Source organism: Puma concolor, chromosome C2, assembly GCF_028749965.1.
Source record: "Puma concolor isolate L17-30 chromosome C2, mPumCon1.1.hap2, whole genome shotgun sequence".
Classification (NCBI taxonomy): domain Eukaryota; kingdom Metazoa; phylum Chordata; class Mammalia; order Carnivora; family Felidae; genus Puma; species Puma concolor.
In genome coordinates, this window is record NC_141675.1 from 25763094 (window position 1) to 25783169 (window position 20076).

Below are 20076 nucleotides of genomic sequence, written 5' to 3' on the forward strand. Positions count from 1 at the left end.
TCAGTCGGTTAAGCGGCCGACTTCCGCTCAGGTCGTGATCTCGCAGTCTGTGAGTTCGAGCCCCGCGTCAGGCTCTGTGCTGACAGCTCAGAGCCTGGAGCCTGTTTCAGATTCTGTGTCTCCCTCTCTCTGACCCTCCCCCATTCATGCTCTGTCTCTCTCTGTCTCAAAAATAAATAAACGTTAAAAAAAGAATTTAAAAAAAAAATAAAAATAAAAAAAAATAAACAACAACCTCAGTAAGTATATTCTATTTTTATCCCCATTTTACATTGAGCAAACTAGGTGAGATAAGTGGACTGAGGACACTGTTGGGAACACACTCTGGATTTAAGCCCAGTTCTGTCTGACTCTAAAACCAGGGCTACTAAACTTAGTTCCATGCTGATGATCATGCCTCACTTAGAACTAACAAAGTGAAAAGCTATGGACAGTGTCAGATTTGATATAAGGTTTCTGCTAAGAGTGAGAATACATTGCCTTGCAAAAAGATGAGCTCCCTGATACTGGAGGTATTCAAGAAAAAGTTGAAAGAACACTTCCTAGTGGAGGCTTCACCATTTGGTAGGCTTCTTGTTCTAAGAAAAATGGTTGGTCAAATCTGCTATTTCCCTAAGTGGATTTTTCACCAGAGAAACAGAGAACATATTTTTGGTAAGAAAGTTGACTGTTCTAGGGGCACCTGGGTGGTGGCTCAGTCAGTCAAGCGCCAACCTCGGCTCAGGTCGTGATCTTGTGGTTCATGAGTTCGAGCCCCGCATTGGGCTCTGTGCTGACAGCTCAGAGCCTGGAGCCTGCTTCGGATTCTGTGTCTCCCTCTCTCTCTGCCCCTCCCACACTCGCACTCTGTCTCTCAAAAATAAATAAACATTAAAAAAAAGAGAGAAAGAAAGAAAGAAAGAAAAAAGGAAGGAAGTTGACTGCTCTACAAAACCAGACTAGAAATGACGGACAAAATGCAATGATTGGGCCATCATGAGGAAGGACTTCTTTTTAGTCCATGCAGTGAACCAGGCTTCGCTGAGAATGATGACCTTCTCTCCATGAGGTTGTTTATGGAAAAGCTGGTGACCACACATAGAGTTCCTTTTGCCTCTACCCTTGTCTAGGGGACTTTATTTTCTCTCACTTGTAGTTTTGCCCCATTTTCCTAACTGATCCGTCCTCCAATCTCTCCACAACCTAGCCCATCCTCACACTGATCTGAGTTATCACCACCACCACCCATGGCAGTCTTACTTTTCACTCTCTTGCTTAAAGACTTGTTAGCTCACATTGGCAGGCTGAGTTCCCAGAGAAGTAGGACGAGACAGAGACCAGCAGGTCCGATGCTTACTCAGCAGAGCTCTTGACATGAACACCTGTGGCCAGGAGGAAAGGAGACAGGACTGGGCACACGGAGAAGTCATCACAGCAGAGCTGCAACTAATCCCAAGGGGGACTTTCGATACTGGGACGGCCCTTCAGAGTTCTCCTGAAGTGGGGTAAGACGGGCAGCCTCTTTCTACTCCTATGTAGACCAGTCATCAGATGTAGGCTGCTCCAGGAAGCTGCGCGAGTTCAGGCAAGGCGGCTGCCTTCAGGAAAGAGTGCAAGAGAACTGAGACACGGGGCCATCTGCTAGCAGCACTCCATGAAGCTTAAGCCCACCGGTCCTGAAAGGGGATCTGGGCAACACAGCACAGTGTATGCCAGTGGAACACACTCAACTCCTTGACCTGACGTGCAAGGCCCTTCGCAATCTAGCCCCCGCTACCTGCCCAGCCCCATCTTTCTCCATTCCCTATTGCTGAACACAGATCCATTCGACTTCTCAGGGGATTCTTCAATGTGCTGCCACTTTCATGATTTGTACATACGACTCGCTCTTTCTAGGATCCCCTTACCTGCTGTATTGGCTTCCTATGGCTGCTGTAACAAATTACCACAAACCATGTGCCTTAAAACAACACACATTTATTTCCTCACAGTCCTGGAGGTCCAAAGTCCAAACTTCAGTTCACCCAAGTCAAAATGAAGGTGTCAGCAGAGCCATGCTCCCTGAAAGCTCTGGGGAAGAATCCAACTGTCTTTTCCAGCCTCTAGAACTACATTGTTCGCATTCCTTGGCTCCAAGTTCCTTCCTTCGTCTTCAAAGCCAGCAGCAAAGTAAGTATCTTGCTTCATTGTCACCTTCACTTCTGCTGCTGTTACACCTATCTTTATCGCCCTCTTATAAGGGTATTTGTGATTGCATTTGGGGGTCCACCGGGATAATATCAGACAACCTCTCCCACCTCGAGATACTTAATCACACCTGCAGGTCTCTTCTGTCATATAAAGGTAATGTTCGCAGACTCCAGGAAAAAGGACTGGTTATCTTTGGGGGCCATTATTCTGCCTACCACACCTGCCTCGACCCACCTCCCTCTCTTTCAAGTCCCAGATCAAGTGTCACCTCTTCTGTGAAACTTACACTGACATTCTCAGGTAGCTTGAATTGGCACCGCATTGTCATCCCTCAGCACTCAAGCCTATGTCTTCATTCAATCAGTTATGCTGTCATGCGTACTTCAGTCATGAAACGATGAATTCATTCATTCGTTGAGCACTTCCTATGTGCCAGGCGCTGTTATGAATTCTTGGGATTTGAACAGTGAACAAATGGGACAAAAGGCCCTGCCACTGTCTAGCTTCTATTCCAATGAAGGTGGACAGACAACTTAAAGTTAACATAAATAGTGTGTTAGAAAAAAACAAGTAGGCAAAAAAAAAAAAAAAAAAAAAAAAGCAGGAGCATGAGCATGAGCGACAGCCAGGTATAGGAGAATAGGAATGTAGCGGAAGAAGATGGAAATAGTTGCAATTTAAAACAGGTGGCCAAGGAAGGCCTCAAGGAAATGGTGACATTTGAGTGACGCCTCGAAGGAGATCTGGATGGATATCTGGCAGAAGAGCTTTCTCTAGGTAGAAGGAAGCACCAGCACCAAGGTTCTGAGGCTAGTGTATGGCTTACCTGTTTGGGGAGTAGAGAAGAGTTTCTAGAGCATTTTGTGCAGGGGGGTAATGTGATCTGTCTTTTAACAGGATCCCTTTCCTGGGGCTGCCACATATAGCCCTATGGGGTGTACATTCCACAGCACAGTCTAGTGGGTTCCGTTTACATTTTTAGTCCATGTACATAGACTATATGTGTAACAAAGAAACTATAATGGCTACTGGCTGAGAGAAAATGAAGGAGATGCCAGGGTGGAAGCAAGAAGACCAATGAAAAGGCCTTTATAATAATTCAGGCAATCTATCTACCGCTAGGCATCTCCAATGCCTAGAACAGTGCCTGGAACGTGGTAAGCAGACAAGAATAAAATGACTATCACATTTTATATCATAGTGTAAGCTAGACTTGAGGACTCACTCACTGGTTACTTCTTGGATTCATACTTTTTTTTTTTTTTTTAATTTTTTTTTTTCAACGTTTATTTATTTTTGGGACAGAGAGAGACAGAGCATGAACGGGGGAGGGGCAGAGAGAGAGGGAGACACAGAATCAGAAACAGGCTCCAGGCTCCGAGCCATCAGCCCAGAGCCTGACGCGGGGCTCGAACTCACGGACCGCGAGATCGTGACCCGGCTGAAGTCGGATGCTTAACCGACTGCGCCACCCAGGCGCCCCTTGGATTCATACTCTTGAATGAAGGGGTAGACCAGATGATTTTTCAAATCTAAAATTCTGTCAACCCAACTGCCATCTGGGCTTCTCCATTAGGGTGTTCCACTATCATCTCCAATTCTACACGTTTAACCTGTATTTCTTTCTTTCTCCCCTCCCCACCTGAAAGAAGTTCCTCCTGGCTTTCCTCATCTGTTGATGGAGGCATCATTTTCCCACCTAGATTTGAAATCTGTCATTTTAACCAACTGTATCCAGGTCCAAGTCCTGGGACACCTCTTCTTTCAATTTCACTGCCCATAACCCAATCCTGCCCTCACCACGTCTCCCCAGGAGCCAAGAGCCCACAGTGGCGTCTCATTATCTATCTGCCACCAAGTTTCTGCATTTGCGTCTTGCCATCCCTCCCCACCCCTCAGATGCTCTCCTGTCCTTTGCTGTACCTCCAGGACTTCCATCCAAGCTCAAGCCCTTTACGGTCCTTTGTCAGTCCCTATTGGCCCCATCCCTCTATGATCCCATTCTCCTCAAAATTTCTCTGCCCTTTGTGGCCTGGCATTTGGTAATATCTAGAGAGGAGGTGATGGGTAGGGGAAAGAATGCAAGCTTTGGAGGCAGTCAGGTGGGAATAAAATCCCAGCTCAGCCGTCTCCTAGTGTGGGGTCTTGGGAATTCATTCACATTCTCTGGGCCATCGTTTCTTCATATTAAAACTTTTTTAAAAAATTAAAACTTTAAAAAGTCTACTTCGTAGACCTGTGTGAGCGTCCAAAGATAATGTTTACAAAGCATCTTGTACACATTAGGCGCTTGGTAAATACTGATTCCTTCTTCCCTGCCTGCTGTCCCTTGCCCACAGCTCCCGTGCTTGTGTTTGGCATTTTGATTCCTTTCCCTACCACCTTATTGAATTCACTTGAATTCTTATTTATAAGTAGATGTTAATAACACATTTATTTCAGCCCGGGTTAGAACACCAGATTTTGGAAAACCCTTTCTCAGTAATTACCTACTTTAGATATGTATCAAAATCACCTTACAATTATCACTGTCAATTTTTTCAACTTATTTGGATATTTTCAAAAGCGCTCTACAATAGAAGAGAATAGTGTAACGAACCTCTGTGTACCTGTGACCCAGCTCCAATAATTGTCAATTCTTAGCCAGTCTTGTTTCATCTATTACTCTAAATTTTTATTTCCGAAGCATTTTTCCCCAGAGTATTTTACAGCAAATCTCAGACATCATATTGTTCTACATATAAATAATTCAGTAGGTATCTCTACTATGTAAAGACTAGTCTCAGTTTGCTAGACCTGCCATAACAAAATACCATAGATTCAGTGACTTAAACAACAGAAATTTATTTTCTAACAGTTCTGGAATCTGTAAGTCCAAGATCAAGGCGTCAGTGGGTTTGGTTTCTCCTGAGGCCTCTCTCCTTGGCTTACAGATGGCCACCTTCTCTCTGTAACCCCACATGGCCTTTTTTCTGTGCCCATGCACTCATGGTATCTCTTCCTCTTCTTATAAGGACACCAGGCCTACTGGATTAGAGCTCCACCCTTATGATCTCATTTAATCTTAATTATTTCTTTAAAGGCCCTGTCTCCAAATATAGTCCCTTTGGGGGGTAGGGCTTCAACATTTAAATTTTGGGGGAACACAATTCAGTCCATAATAGGACTTCTCAAAAACATGATTGTAACATCATTATTATACCTAAAAAATAGTAATAATTGCTTAATATTATCTAATATCCTGTCCTTGCTTAAACTTTCCTAGTTGCCCCCAAAAACATTTTAATCTTTTTTTAAGTTTTTTTTTTTTTTTTTTTTTTTTGAGAGAGAGAGTGAGACAGAGCATGAGTGCGGGAGGGGCAGAGAGAGAGGGAGACACAGAATCCAAAGCCGGCTCCAGGCCCTGAGCTATCAGCACAGAGCCCGACGCAGGGCTTGAACTCACAGACTGCAAGATCATGACCTGAGCCGAAGTCAGACGCTTAACCAACTGAGCCACCCAGGTGAGCTGCTCCAAAAACATTTTTAAATTGTTTAAATTAAGATTCAAAACGGGACATATTGTTTTAGAAATACAGATTCCCAGGTCTTTACCCTGGAGTTGTGATTTAGCTTCCACCCAGCTGCCTCTTCAGGAGGCAGCCTCTGTGGAGTTATGATAATTTTTGACTGTAATGCTACCCCAATGGAAGTTTGGCCATAAATGTTTTAATCAAAATTATGCCAACATTGATAGATTTCTATCAAGAAACTAATTTCTACAATAAGTGTTTTGTTTGTTTTTGAAAGAGAGAGAGAATGACCAAGCAGGGGAGGGGCAGAATGAGTTGGGGAAAGAGAATCTTAAGCAGGCTCCATGCCCAGCTTGGAGATCAATTTGGGACTTGATCTCACAACCGCAAGATCATGACCTGAGCCAAAATCAAGGGTCTGAGGCTTAGACAGAGCCACTCAGGTGCCCCTAGAATAAGTGTTTTCTTTACTGAAGTATAGTTGGCATACAATATCATATTCATTTCACATGTACGACATAGTGATTGACAATTAGATACATTATGCTGTGCTCACCACAGTAAGTGTAGTTATTATTGGCCACCATACAATGTTATTACAATATTATTGACTATATTCCCTATGCTGTACTTTTCATTCTTGTGACTTATTTATTTTATAAACGTGTGCCTCTTAATCTCCTTAATCTCCTCAACCTACTCTCCAACCTCTTCCTTTGCTGGCAACTACCAGTTTGGTCTCTCTATTTATGATTCTGTTTCTGATTTTTTGTTTGTTCACTTGTTTTGTTTTTTAAATTCCACATATAAGTGTAATCATATGGTATTTGTCTTTCTCTGTCTCACTTATTTCACTCAGCATAATATCCTCTAGGTTCATCCAGGTTGTCACAAAGGGCAAGATTTCTTCTCTTTTTTTATGTCTGAGTAATATTCCATTGCATATATGTATACATGACATCTTTATTCATTCATAGGGCTTGTTTCCTATCTTGGCTATTATAAATAATGCTGCAATAAACATAGGGGTGCATATGTCTTTCTGAATTAGTGTTTTTGTTTTCTTCAGGGGAATATTGAGAAGTAAAATTACAGGATCATATGGTATTTCTATTTTTCATTTTTTTGAGGGACCTCACATTGTTTTCCATAGTGGCTGCACCAATTTATGTTCCCACCAACTGTGCATGAAGGTTCCCAGAACAAATGTCATTAAGTAATAAAATTCATTGATTCCCTAAGCACAATTCATTTCCAGTTTTACCACTTTTATTATAGTTTATGGGACTTATTTTCATCAGCATTAATTCTTTTGCTGTTTAAATGTTACAAGGAAATCTGATTCAGGTTTTCATCCGTGTCAAATTTTCCCAATTATAACATCTGCCTTTCATTTTGTGGCCATTATTTCTACTAAATCCAATTTTTTCCCCAGTCAGATTTGGGTGTCTACATTTTGGTCAAGGTTGGATTCTTCAGGCCATTTTTTTCCCAGTATGTAGTTTTAGCTGTTGTTACTCTTATTTTGTGGTGGTTATTTCCATCAGGAATATTCATTATTACTTGGTAATAGGCTGAGAGCTTAGATTTATTTCTTTACTTATCCATGAAAAAATGCTATGTATCTAAGACATAGCAAGGGAGATAAAGTGTAGGAGTCAGAAAATGACAAAAAGAGACACACACAGGGGAGACAGATTGAGACAGAAGCTGCAGCTATCTTGAGATACTGTTTGCTAAGCTCTCTGAGGGGTCTGAATGTCCTGAGGGTCAAAATGGCGAGATTAAAACAATATGGAGACCGCAGTATGGTTGTTGAGCATGGGCTAGGCAAATAATTCCAGGACTTTAAATCCTAGGAAGTTAAACACACAGTGTTACTCACCCCGCCTCCTCCCCCTTTTATGGCTCTTTTTATTTCCTTCTTATCCTTGCCTTGGGACTGAATTTTAGCCCTCTGCTCTTCTTGAACTTCAGACTGACCACAGCCTGCCCCAAACCTCTGTTCCTTCCCTTCCATTGTTCATAAAGCACCTTTATCAGTGGTGACCTCCCACATGGTTTTATCAATGTCTAGCACAGTGCCCTACATGCAGTGAATGTCCAATAATTACCTGTTACTGGTTTATCTTAAAGTATCACCCTTCTGATTTAAACTCCCATAAGCTAGGCCACTGTTAACAAAATCCAAACACATCTAACTCGACCTACCACTTCCTGGGGCTTAAGTGGGTGGATGGAGCCAGATTCGGCAATTCTGAACTGTTGGGGGGCCTCTCAATCTGTCTGCAGAATTGAAGCTTGAAAAGTTTTATTTTTTGCCGACGTTCCCTAGCAAATGCCTGCTGCACACCCACACACTTAGCCAGCAAGAAGAGAAGAGCTGTTGCAAGAATTGTTCCCTCTGGGACCAATCACCACAGGGGCAGCCCTCCCTGAAGATTCGTCCAGCGGGGGGCTTCCAGTCCCTCTAGTCCAGCCCCCCAGCTGCCATCCGCAGAAGCTCAGAAGGAGGAGGTGTTGAGGGGAGGTGCAGAGAAGGGCTACAAATGGCAGCTCCTGGAGGGAGAGTGAGGCCCTGGAGGAGTGACCTTGTGGAGGCCAGGAGGAGGGACACAGAAACCAAGCCAACAGAGAGACAAGTAGATAAGGAGGAGACTACAGGGCTAGGTTTTTGCAGATGTCTTAAATGGCTTGGAATGGCGGCACCCAAAACGTAAACTGTGTGATCACAGCGTTAAAACCTGAGGATTAGCAAAAGAAAACAGAAGTAACAAGAGAGATCTGCTGGCATTTAAGGGAATAGGAGAAACAAGACTGAGACGGGCTAGACTTGATGTTTCTCAAACTCGGCTGCAGGTTGAGATCGCCTAGGGAGATTTAAAAAGACTGAGGCCTGGGTCCCACCCCAAGAGACTTAGTTAATTGGTTTGGGGTGGGTTCTGGGCATCCAGATTTTGTAAACACTCCCCAAGGGGTTCTAAAGTACAGCCAGCTGAGATCAACTGAGCTACACTGAAGACCGAAAAGGAAATACAATCTGCTGTGTCTTCTGTGGCCCCGCAATGCAAGAGAGAAGGACCTTGGGCCGGACCCCGTTTGGTGTCTGTGGCCAGCTGTGTGTCTCAGTGGAGACAGCTGAGCATGTGCATCTCAAAGTCTTGGTTCTGGTTTGGGCTTGACCACCACCGTGGCTGGTGTGACCTTGGACAATGGGAGTCCTGGTCAGAGAAGACCTGAGCTCACCCTGTGCTGGGCTGGTCACTTCTCCCTGCCTGCACTTCCCTCACATAATCTCCAGCTCTGAAACATTTCAAGTCTCTACTTTCATTAAAATAGCCCAGTCACTTCTAGTTCAACAGATTTTTTTTTTCATGAATTATTCAAACTTGGGAGTTGAATGTTGAAAATAACATGTTCGAGTTGTCCTCATTAGGAAGCTTTTAGCTGCGGATCTCCTGTCTTCCACTATATTTACAAAGCCAGGTATCCGCAGTTTTGGGGATGAACGCAGTCAATCATTTACAAAGTCTCTAGAGAATTCCACATGGAACTAAAGTAAGTAATAAAACCCACACAATAAACAGAAATGGTGCAACAAAGGAAGCAATAAGGAGCAGCTGTGGGCACCCACAGCCTTCAGTAAGCCTCTCGGCCTCGCTGGGCTTCTGTTTCACTTATGTTCATGAATGTCTATTTCATGCCCACCTTGTAGAAGGGGAATTAAACAGATGACAGTTGCCCTTGAAGGATCCCTAATCTGGGGGATTGTGGCAGACTCATAAATAGCCAATGATAAGGGAATATGAATGAGAGGCAGAATGTGGTACAGGCTTTTAACATCTGACTTTCTCCTTGACTTTTAACCATGAAGCAGTAAATCAGAGGAAGCAGAAGGTGGGACTGAGCGATGACACCCCTCAGAGGGGCCCCAGAGCCTCTGCCTGTGGGACACCACAAAATCATCACAGACGTTGCCACGTTCCAGACAACACAGGGCTTCATTGCAATTGCGTCTTTAGATGGAATTGCTAAAGTGTGGAAATGAAAACCTAATGGTCTGTATAATTTGTAATAAACTTATAAATATATTGTAACTCTAGAAGAAAGGTATTTCTAGAGAACAGAAGTGAGATAAGATTCATTTGCTTGGTTTTCAAGATCATTCTCCTTAAAGGGGTGCGTGGCTCAGTCGGTTAAGTGTCCGACTTCGGCTCAGGTCACGATCACACACAGTCTGTGAGTTCGAGCCCCGTGTCGGGCCCCATGCTGACAGTTCAGAGCCTGGAGCCTGCTTCAGATTCTACGTCTCCCTCTCTCTCCTCTCCTCCCCTACTCGCACTCTCTCTCTCTCTGGCTCTCAAAAATGAATAAATGTTAAAAAAATTTTTTTTAAAAAGATCATTCTCCTTATTATTACTTCATGATTAAATAAATCCCACCCAGGACAGTGGAGAAAGTTATATCTGGTGACTGTGTTCATGCATATCTCTGCAAGAATCAGCAGACAGTAATATCTGGAATTTTCACAGTATATGTCAAGGAGGTGCGGAAATTCAAATGCTAAGACATTTATGATATCATTTTACTTTGCATTAGAAAAGATGGTTGTAAGCTGTCATAATGTAAACCAGTAATACCTGACCTCTAGTGTGCATGGGAATCACATGTAAGCTCGGCTAAAACACTGCTGGTCCCACCCCCAGGATTTTTGATTCAGTAAGCCTGGGCCGGAGCTGGAGTATTCGCATTTCTAACAATTTCCCAGCTGCTGCTGCTGCTGCTGCTGCTGCTGCTGCTGCTGCTGCTGCTGCTGCTGCTGCTAAGGAATCACACTTTGGAAACTGCCAATAAGGGTATATAATTTCACTATACAAAATGCTGTGCAAGGCAGGAAAAAAAATGCATTTGAGGACTCTCAGTGCTGTGCTTCTGCTCTACTGTGTGATCCCTCTTGTCTATGCATGTTCTGACTTAGCTCTCATAACCTATAACACTGATCTGTGGTTGATCAGCAGTAGAGAAATGTGTCTCTTCTTGGCCACCATCATCTTAAAGTATTATTGGCATATAAGTGCTATTGTAAAATCTGAAATTTGGCTCGTCGGTGCAGATTATTTTTCCGCCAGTATCTTCACGAGTGAATGAGATGATTTTTAAGAACTTGCCCTGGGCTAGAATCCCATGATTTTATGAAGCAATGATTTTTAAGAAGCACTGTCCATTTGTTTTGGAAGGAGGAGGAAAATCTGTTATATACATCCATTCAGCTACTTATGTGCTAAGCCTCATTTAATTCTCTTCGAGCTGCTGGCCATCTTAGAGATAGAGACATAGAAGTTCACAGAGCTTAGGTAACTTGTCTGCATCCCTCAGCTAATGAGTGATGGAGCAGATTTTGAACTCTGGGCAGTCCTTGCTCTGTCCAGCACACTGTGGGCTTTTCTGCTGTGGAGGCAAAGTGAGAATGATGTCGGGGAAATGCTCCTTCCCACGGACTTCTGCTCCCAAACACCACTGCTACTTGGGTGTTTGTGCCCAAGAGGGAAGCTTTGGTGCCAGGCCCCCTTGTTTAGAGATCTGGAATCCCACACACATGGAGAGTGAATGTGGGGCCAGGAGGGAGGGCGGAGGGCTAGGCCAAGCTCAGATAGCACAACTGTCAACCCAGCAAAAAATACAGAGAAAGGCGAAAACATTTCAAAAATACAACCACAGCCATTTTCTTCTTGTTAGAGCAGTAGCTTTTGACCCTCGATGTGAATGGGCTTTTATTTTCCGTAAAAAAAAAAAAAAAAAAAAAAAAAAAAAGGAAAAAAAAAGCTATTCTATTTGCAGCTCCCCTAATGACAGTGTTCACAGGGATGATGGGAGGAAACCTCTCCGTGACACAGGCGGGTCTTGCCAATCTTAACATCAAGTGATTCAAAATCACAGGCTGGAATGAAACTCAGGGAGGAAAACCGACCTACCCAAATCTGACCATTAGCGAGAAGGAAGCAAGAGCTATCAACCAACACTTACCAAGGGTCCCTTAGGGGCCATCTAGTCTTACATAAGCAGCTTTTCAAATTATTTGGAATCAGAAAGCCCAGCTCAGCCAGTCCCATAGGCTGCTAGAAACCCAACCAGCAGACTTCGTAGAGAACGGAAGCCAGCAGCATTAGCAGCAGACGCTGAAGAGGTATTTAAATGATAGCCTACCCTAGGAAGGAGCCCACGCGGAGAACACGGACAGATTCCAGGCTACGAAGCCACGTTCTTCCGGGAGGGGAGTGGCGGTGGTCCAGCTCAGTGTTTCTCAGACTTGAATGTGCTTGCAAATCACCCTGAGATTCCATCAAATGCAGATTCTGATTCCGTAGGTCTGGAGTAGGCCCAAGAGTCTGCATTTCTACCCAGCTCCCAGGTGATGCCGATGCTGCCTGTCCACAGACCACACTACAATAGCAAGAATCTGGACAACTTTCCATGTGAGTCTTGAGTTCTTACGGGAGTCAATTTTCAGATCCTCAAAGCCCGTTTTTCCTCTTTTCTCAAATCTACCTAAGAAAAAAATGAGGTCAAAGTTGTACGTTCCTCTTGTGAAATGGACTTCTTTCCACCTTACAGAGCAAAGGCCCTCCTCCTTGCATCTTACATCTTAGGGAATACATTGCCTCCGGTGCAAAACCCACCAGGTTCCCTGGTAAAGCAACAATGTGAAACATCGATGTTATGATGAGAAACTGACTCACTCTAATAAATGGTTACAAACATTTTCACAAGTCAAAGAGTATTGATTCATTGCTTGCAACAAAGTTGAAGGAGATGTCAATTATCCACTGAGTGTTCTTTTAAAATAATCTTGATGGGCGCCTGGGTGGCTCCATGGATTAAGTGTCCGACTCTTCCTTTCAGCTCAGGTCATGATCTCAAGGTTTGTGAGTTTGAGCCCCTGATCAGGCTCTGTACTGACAGCCCGCAGGGAGTCTGCTTGGAATTCTCTCTCTCTCTCTCTCTCTCTCTCTCTCTGTCCCTCCCCCACTTGTGCACGGGCGCAGACACACACACACACCCGCTCTCTCTCTCTCTCTCAAAATAAATACATTAATAGAAAAATAAATTTTGGGGCGCCTGGGTGGCTCAGTCGGTTAAGTGCCGACTTCAGCTCAGGTCACGATCTCGCGATCTCGCGGTCCGTGAGCTCGAGCCCCGCGTCGTGCTCTGGGCTGATGGCTCAGGGCCTGGAGCCTGCTTCTGATTCTGTGTCTCCCTCTCTCTCTGCTCCTCCCCCGTTCATGCTCTGTCTCTGTCTCTGTCTCAAAAATAAATAAATGTTAATAATAATAATAATAATAATAATAAATTTTGAGGAAAAAACAACCACGAAGTGATTTTGAACATTTAACTCAAAAAAATTCAAAGAACTAAAATGACATTTCTATAACAAAACTTCCAATCCCACTGCTTAAATATGAACAAAATATCTCAGCATTTACATCTTTTAAAAAACAAAAAAAAAATTGGGGTGCCTGGGTGGCTTAGTCAGTTGACTGTCCGACTTTTGCTCAGGTCATGATCTCACATCTCGTGAGTTTGAGCCCACAACAGGCTCTGGGCTGACAGCTCAGAGCCTACGGCCTGTTTTGGATTCTGTCTCCTCCTCTCTCTCTGCCCCTCCCCCACTCGCTCTCCGTCTGTCTCTCTCTCTCTAATATAAATAAATTTTTTTTAAATTAAATAACATAAAAATAAAAAATGAAAAAATAGAATGAGTACTGATGCTGAAACCTATTCCATTTTGGCAATTTTATTAATAGTCAACATGGAAATATTATTTAATTTGTTTTAAAAAGCAGAGCAATGTAAATAAAGAAAATATCTATCTTATGAAAAGATCTGTTTCCAATAAACATTTTGTTTAAAAATAATAATTACCCAAACACATTTATGTTGTTTTCATAATTTGTATACCAGTGATGACTGTATGACTCAACCCAGAAGAAATGTGTTAACACTTAGAGACTTATAGGCTCTGAGTTTATATATATTATTTTGTTATAGAAAAAGATGACACAAATTATGTTTCATAAGGATAAAGTTTTATGAGGTAAAAGAAGGGAAATAGGGGGCGCCTGGGTGGCGCAGTCGGTTAAGCGTCCGACTTCAGCCAGGTCACGATCTCGCGGTCCGTGAGTTCGAGCCCCGCATCGGGCTCTGGGCTGATGGCTCAGAGCCTGGAGTCTGTTTCTGATTCTGTGTCTCCCTCTCTCTCTGCCCCTCCCCCGTTCATGCTCTGTCTCTCTCTGTCCCAAAAATAAAAATAAAAACGTTGAAAAAAAAAATTAAAAAAAAAAAAAAAAAAGAAGGGAAATAGGAATCAAAGAGAAGAAAGAATGATGCAACGTTTAAGAACCTGTTCTTCTATTTCTAAAATGATGCTGATGTCAAATCACCATGGTATACAGGTTCCATTGGAAGCATTTTTAAAAATCATATAAAAGTCTTGTTTTAGGGGCGCCTGGGTGGCGCAGTCGGTTAAGCGTCCGACTTCAGCCAGGTCACGATCTCGCGCTCCGTGAGTTCGAGCCCCGCGTCGGGCTCTGGGCTGATGGCTCAGAGCCTGGAGCCTGTTTCCGATTCTGTGTCTCCCTCTCTCTCTGCCCCTCCCCCGTTCATGCTCTGTCTCTCTCTGTCCCAAAAATAAATAAAACGTTGAAAAAAAAAATTAAAAAAAAAAAAAGTCTTGTTTTAAATGTCAATACTTTATGAAGAGTTTGCCCTTGTGTATTTTTATCACATGATTATATATCAAATTACCGTAGAATATAGATTCCATTGGAAACAGTTTTTGAACTGTGCAAAAGGTTTGTTTTAAAATATCAGCATTTAGGGGTGCCTGGGTAGCTTAGCTGGTCGAGCATCCAACTGTTGATTTGGCTCAGGTCATGATCTCACAGTTCATGGGACCAAGTCCCACATCAGGCTCCAAGCTGACAGTGGGGAACCTACTTGGGATTCTCTTTCTCCCTCTCTCTCCACCACTCACACTCAATCTCTCTTTCAAAATAACTAAATAAACTTAAAAAAAATAAAAAATAATAAAATGTTGGTATTCATAAGCAGACACTTGCACTTTTTACAACTACTTAAACTCATAACAAAATGTAAATGAAAATTATGAACTATACATAGTTTTTCATATTTTCTCTAACAAGTTCATAGCAAAACAAACAAAAAGTTTGAAGACCACATGTCTGAAATCTTTTCCTCTGATCTTCAAGGCGCATCAGGGCATATCAACACACAGAGTCATCTTGTCTGCTATGAAGCCCTCTCAGGCAAGCAGAGCAACCCCCTTGTGACCTCATGCCTCCAAGTCTGCCCAAGACCTGATTCCAACCTCACACTGTCATCCCGCAGTGCGATTACCTCTAACTCCTGTTCACATCCTCTCCAGCAGCTCCTTAGCCCAGGCATGAAGGAGCAACTCAATGCTGGCGGACAGATGAAGGATGGATGGATACATGCATACATGGACAGATTGCAGCCTACGTAGTCAGGCATTCTAGATTATTCAGGACAAAAGCATTGATGTTTAAGGTTAAAAACAGCTCTCTGAGACCCTGATTCCAAGGGGCTGTCTGTATAATAGCATTCGACCAGATTATCACCACCTCCTGCTCATATCATAAAGGGTGCACCTGACTGGGAGGAATTAATGTCGTGGCAGAACAGTCTTCTCGGCTTTTAGGAGGATTATCTTTGGTATCTTGGTTTTACTGGTTAGTTTTTTATTTTAATTTTAAAATAACTGTATTCAAATTATGGGTTATTTATATGGTTTTGTTTGTTTGTTTTCTTTTTTTGGAAGTGGGGAGGTGGGAGGAATAGGGAAGGTTGATAGAGAAGATAAAAGAGAATACAGATTGGTATCTCCAAACGATACCATCACTTCCTTGAGTTATTTAATACATAGCCATCCATTCCAGTCATCTTCTCATTTCTGATCTCCGTTTTTCTTCCTTATTTAATACTTACAAAAATGTATAAAGTATTAGTAATAATAGTATAAACTGGGGCACCTGGGTGGCTCAGTCAGTTAAGTGTCTGGCTCTTAACTTTGGCTCAGGTCATGACCTCACAGTTCATGAGTTTGAGCCCCATGTTGGGCTCTACACTGACAATGCAGAGCCTACTTGGGATTCTCTCTCTCTCTCTGCCCCTCCCTCACTTGTGTGCTCTTTCTCTCAAAATAAATAAATATACTTAAAATTTTTTTTTAAATATGAACTTTCATGGATCTACCACTCTGTTCAAGAAAGAGAACATTATCAGTCCCAAGTCCCCTCTGTGCCCCACCTTCGTGTCTTTCTCCTGACTTCCCTTTTCCCAAAAGTAAGCACTGCTCTAAGCTCTGTGTATATCATCCCATCACTTTTTTAAAAATAGATTTTCACACATGTCTTAACACTATATGGTTCAGTTTTGCCTGTTTTTGCACTTTGTATGTTATCATAGTCCATATATTCTTCTACAATGTGATTTTTTTTCACTTGACATTTTGTTTGAAAAAAGCATCCATCTTGTGTACATAGCTAAAGGTCATTAATTTTCATTGCAGCAAGGTATTCATTGTATAAGTATGGCAAAGATGATCCATTTTCCTATTGATAGCCATTTAAATAGTATTTTATTGTTTTCACTACAATAGAAGTGCTGCTGTGGACATATTTGAACCTACGTCAGTTGGACACGTGTATGAGTTAGTAGGAGGAGGGATCCACACATTCCTAGGAATTTCTGGGTTACAGAACACTTTATGTGTATGTTCAACTTTACTAGATAATGCCAAATTATTTCTTTTTTAAATTTTTTTTCATGTTTGTGAGAGAGAGATCAGAGCATGGGTGGGGGAGGGGCAGAGAGAGAGGGAGACACAGAATCCAAAGCAGGCTCCAGGTTCTGAGCTGTCAGCACAGAGCCCAACGTGGGGTTTCAACCCACAAACCGCAAGATCATGACCTGAGCCGAAGTCAGACGTTCAACCAGCTGAGCCACCCAGCCGCCCCAATAATGCCAGATTATTTCTAAAAGTGGTTGGAATAATTTATACTCCCACCAGCAGTGTATAAGACTTCATGTTAACCCATGGCTTCACCAACATGTTTTTAAAATGTTTTATCAATTTGGGGGCTATAAAATGTTACCTCATTCTTTAATTTGTATTTCCCTAATTATAAATGATTGAACATGTTTCCCTGTTTATTGGACATTCATGGTTTCTTTTCCATTAAATACCTTTCTGTGCCTCTTGCCTATTTTTTAATAGAGTTTTTGCTTTTTCATTGATTTTTAAAATATGTGTGTATTAAACGTGTGTTATAAAACATGTCTTATATATATATTACACAACGTACGTTTTTTTCTGGATAGAATTCCTTGTCAGTTATGTTTTGTGAATTTCTTTTCCCAGATTATATCTTGTATTTCACATTGTTCTGCCCTCTTTTGATAATCACAAGTTCTTAATTTTCACAGGGCCAAGTTTGACAATACTTTCCTTGCCTATTTTTCTTTGTTTAGAAAACTGTTTCCTGTATGGAGATCAAACAGGTATTCTCCTCTATTTTCTTCTAAAAGTTTTGAAATTTTCCTTTTCACACGCAACTCTTTGGTTTACCTCGAATTCACTATTGTGTTCTGTGTGAGGGAGGAACCAAACCCAAAAAAATTTTCCCGTAAGTATATTGCATGTTCCATACTTTTCTCCCCAATCTGTAGTGCCAGCTCCATTATTGGTATAAAACATTCCTAACCATGCATGGCGCAAGTTCTGGGATCTGCTCTGTTCCGTTGGTTTCAATTTAAAAAATCTCTCTTTAGCTTCTTTCCAATTGTGCTTCAATCAGTGTGGGGAAGTCATACCATTACCCTCATTTGGCTGAGGATTTGGGGGGCTATCTGGTAACTGCATCTACCTCACAGCATTGGCGTGAAGATCTCACACAGGATATGACACACACATTGTTTAAGAAAATGCCTGGCCCAGAGTAAACCCCTCAGTAAACTGTACTTATCATTACCATGATACCTTATAGTGTTCATAATTTACTTTCTTTAGTGTCAACAGTGGCTACATTCCTTAAAAAATAAATTTATTTTATTTTTATAATTTATTATAAAATTATCTGAGGATATTCAGGGAGGGGGCAGGCCATGTAGCATATACTGCCTGTTTTATGCCAACAAAATTAATTAAAAGAAAAGAGGAATTAAGTCATGAAAAAATATGTGTGTGTATCAGGAGGAAGGATATTAAAAGGAGAGGTGGACTCTTTGGCCAATGATCAGCCCAGGCCAGATCTGAGAGTGTTTGAAAATTTCATCAAGATTTAAATTTAAGGCATCTTATGGATTGTGGTGATATTAAAATATGTCCACAAATTCTTTTTTTAAATTTTTATCATTTTATTTATTTGAGAAAGAGAGAGAGAGAGAGAGAGAGAGAGAGAGAGAGAGAGAGAAAGAGAATCTCAAGCACGCTTCACGCTCAGCACGGAGCCCAGTGTAGGGCTCGATCCCACAACCCTGGGATCATGGCCTGAACCAAAATCAAGAGTCAGACGCTCAACCAACTGAGCCACCCAGGTGCCCCTGTCCACAAATTCTTTAACATTCCTCTTCTCAAAAAGTGGAGCCTAAATCCCTTCCCTCAAGCGTGGGCTAGACTTAATGGCTTACTCCTACTAACTAATAGATTGTGCTGGAAGTGATATTTATGTGACTTCCAAGATCAGGATACAAGGTGTATGGCTTCGTTTTTGCCCTCTTTTGAATTATTCATAGTGGAGGAAACCAAGTGATATGCTGTGTGGACACTCAGGTAGTCCTAGGGAGAGGTCCATGTGGTGAGGAACTGAGGGAACCATCTTGGCAACAGATCATCCAGCCCCAGTCAAGCCTTGAGATGACTACAGTCCCAGCAAAATCTTGACTGCAACTTCATGACAGACCTTGAGTCAGAACCACTTAGCAAAGCTGCTTCCTAATTTCTCAGCCCCAGAAACTATTGAGATAATAAATGTTTGTTGTTTTAAGCCACTACGTTTTGAGTTAATCTATTACATAGTAGATAACTCATATATGGGTCTTCCATGGTTGATAACAAATAAAAAATGTGATAAAAAATAAATAATTAAAACATTAAAATTAAAAAATAAATTAATTTAAAAATAAAATTTAAACAAGTTAATTTAAAAAATTAAAAAATAAAGAAAAAGAAGCTGAGGAGAAGACAGTGATGGATATGAGGAAATGACTTGATGTTTGTATCCGGATAATGACCAGGGTTGGTAGAGGTTTCCACAGTCCAGTGACATTTGCTTAAAAGTAGAAGAGGTACTATCCCATTTGTTAATTTGCTTATTTTAATGAGGGAAGAATATTAAGATGAAGAACAGCATTTTAAGTACATGATATGTCTTCATCATGAAGACACATGAATAGCTCCGTTTTACAGATGAAGAAATATAGCTCAGAGTTACACAACCAGTAAGTGGAGAAGTCTGCCCAACTCCAGAGCCCATTCTCTTAGAATTTATGTTATACTGGAATCTTCTATGATACCATAGTCAGTCTTATTATAGAATATCTAATTTCTACTATCCGATTTCATAAACACTTGTTGAACACCCACAGTGTAAGCATCTCACTACCTATGTGATTCCAAATTAAATCTGGGTCTGTCCCTGCTCTTGAGTTGTACACAATCTCAACATAATATCTAAAAGCTGTGACCTTCTCGCCACCTCTGCTGGCACACCCTACCCGAAGTCATCATCCTTCCTCACCTAGACCCCTACAAATAGCCTTCCCTGACTGGTTGCCTTGCTGTATTCCTGCCCTGCTCCCTCTGTTCTCCACGTGTCCAAAATGATCTTGTCAAAATACCATTTCAGTCATGACACTCACCTGTTAATACCCACCAATGGCTTTCCACCGAATAAAATCCAATCCCTTCATCACAACCTGCACAACTCCACAGAGTCTAGTCTCTGCCTGTCCCTGATCCCTCTTTCTTTCCCAGTGGACTCGTTTTCCAGCCACATAGGCCACTTCTCCAGTCCTCAGTCCTGTCGGTCCTCCTTCCTGGAAAACTTGTCCTGCTCTTCCCATACTTCGAATCTCAGTTTAAATGTCACCTCCTCAAGGGAGATTTCTCAGACCGCCCCCTTACTCTACCCACCTTCTGTCTCCCAGCACATCATGGGTTTCCTTACAGCAATTATCACAATTTTATGCACTAATACATTTGCTTATTTTTCTATTTTCCCCACTGGAATGTAAACCTCTTGAAGGCAAAAGCCATGTATATCAAGAGCACACTTTTTTATGTCCAACTTAGTTCTGT

The 20076-nt window shown here is 42.1% G+C and overlaps 1 long non-coding RNA gene across 1 annotated transcript in view; it reads left to right on the forward strand.

Annotated features, from left to right (window-relative positions):
* LOC147577150 (uncharacterized) overlaps positions 1–20076 on the forward strand; it is a 36473-nt gene that overhangs the window by 10024 nt on the left and 6373 nt on the right. The window contains exon 2 of the long non-coding RNA XR_015239962.1: positions 1971–2148. This is a non-coding gene — a long non-coding RNA (uncharacterized LOC147577150). The remainder of the gene's footprint in view (positions 1–1970; positions 2149–20076) is intronic.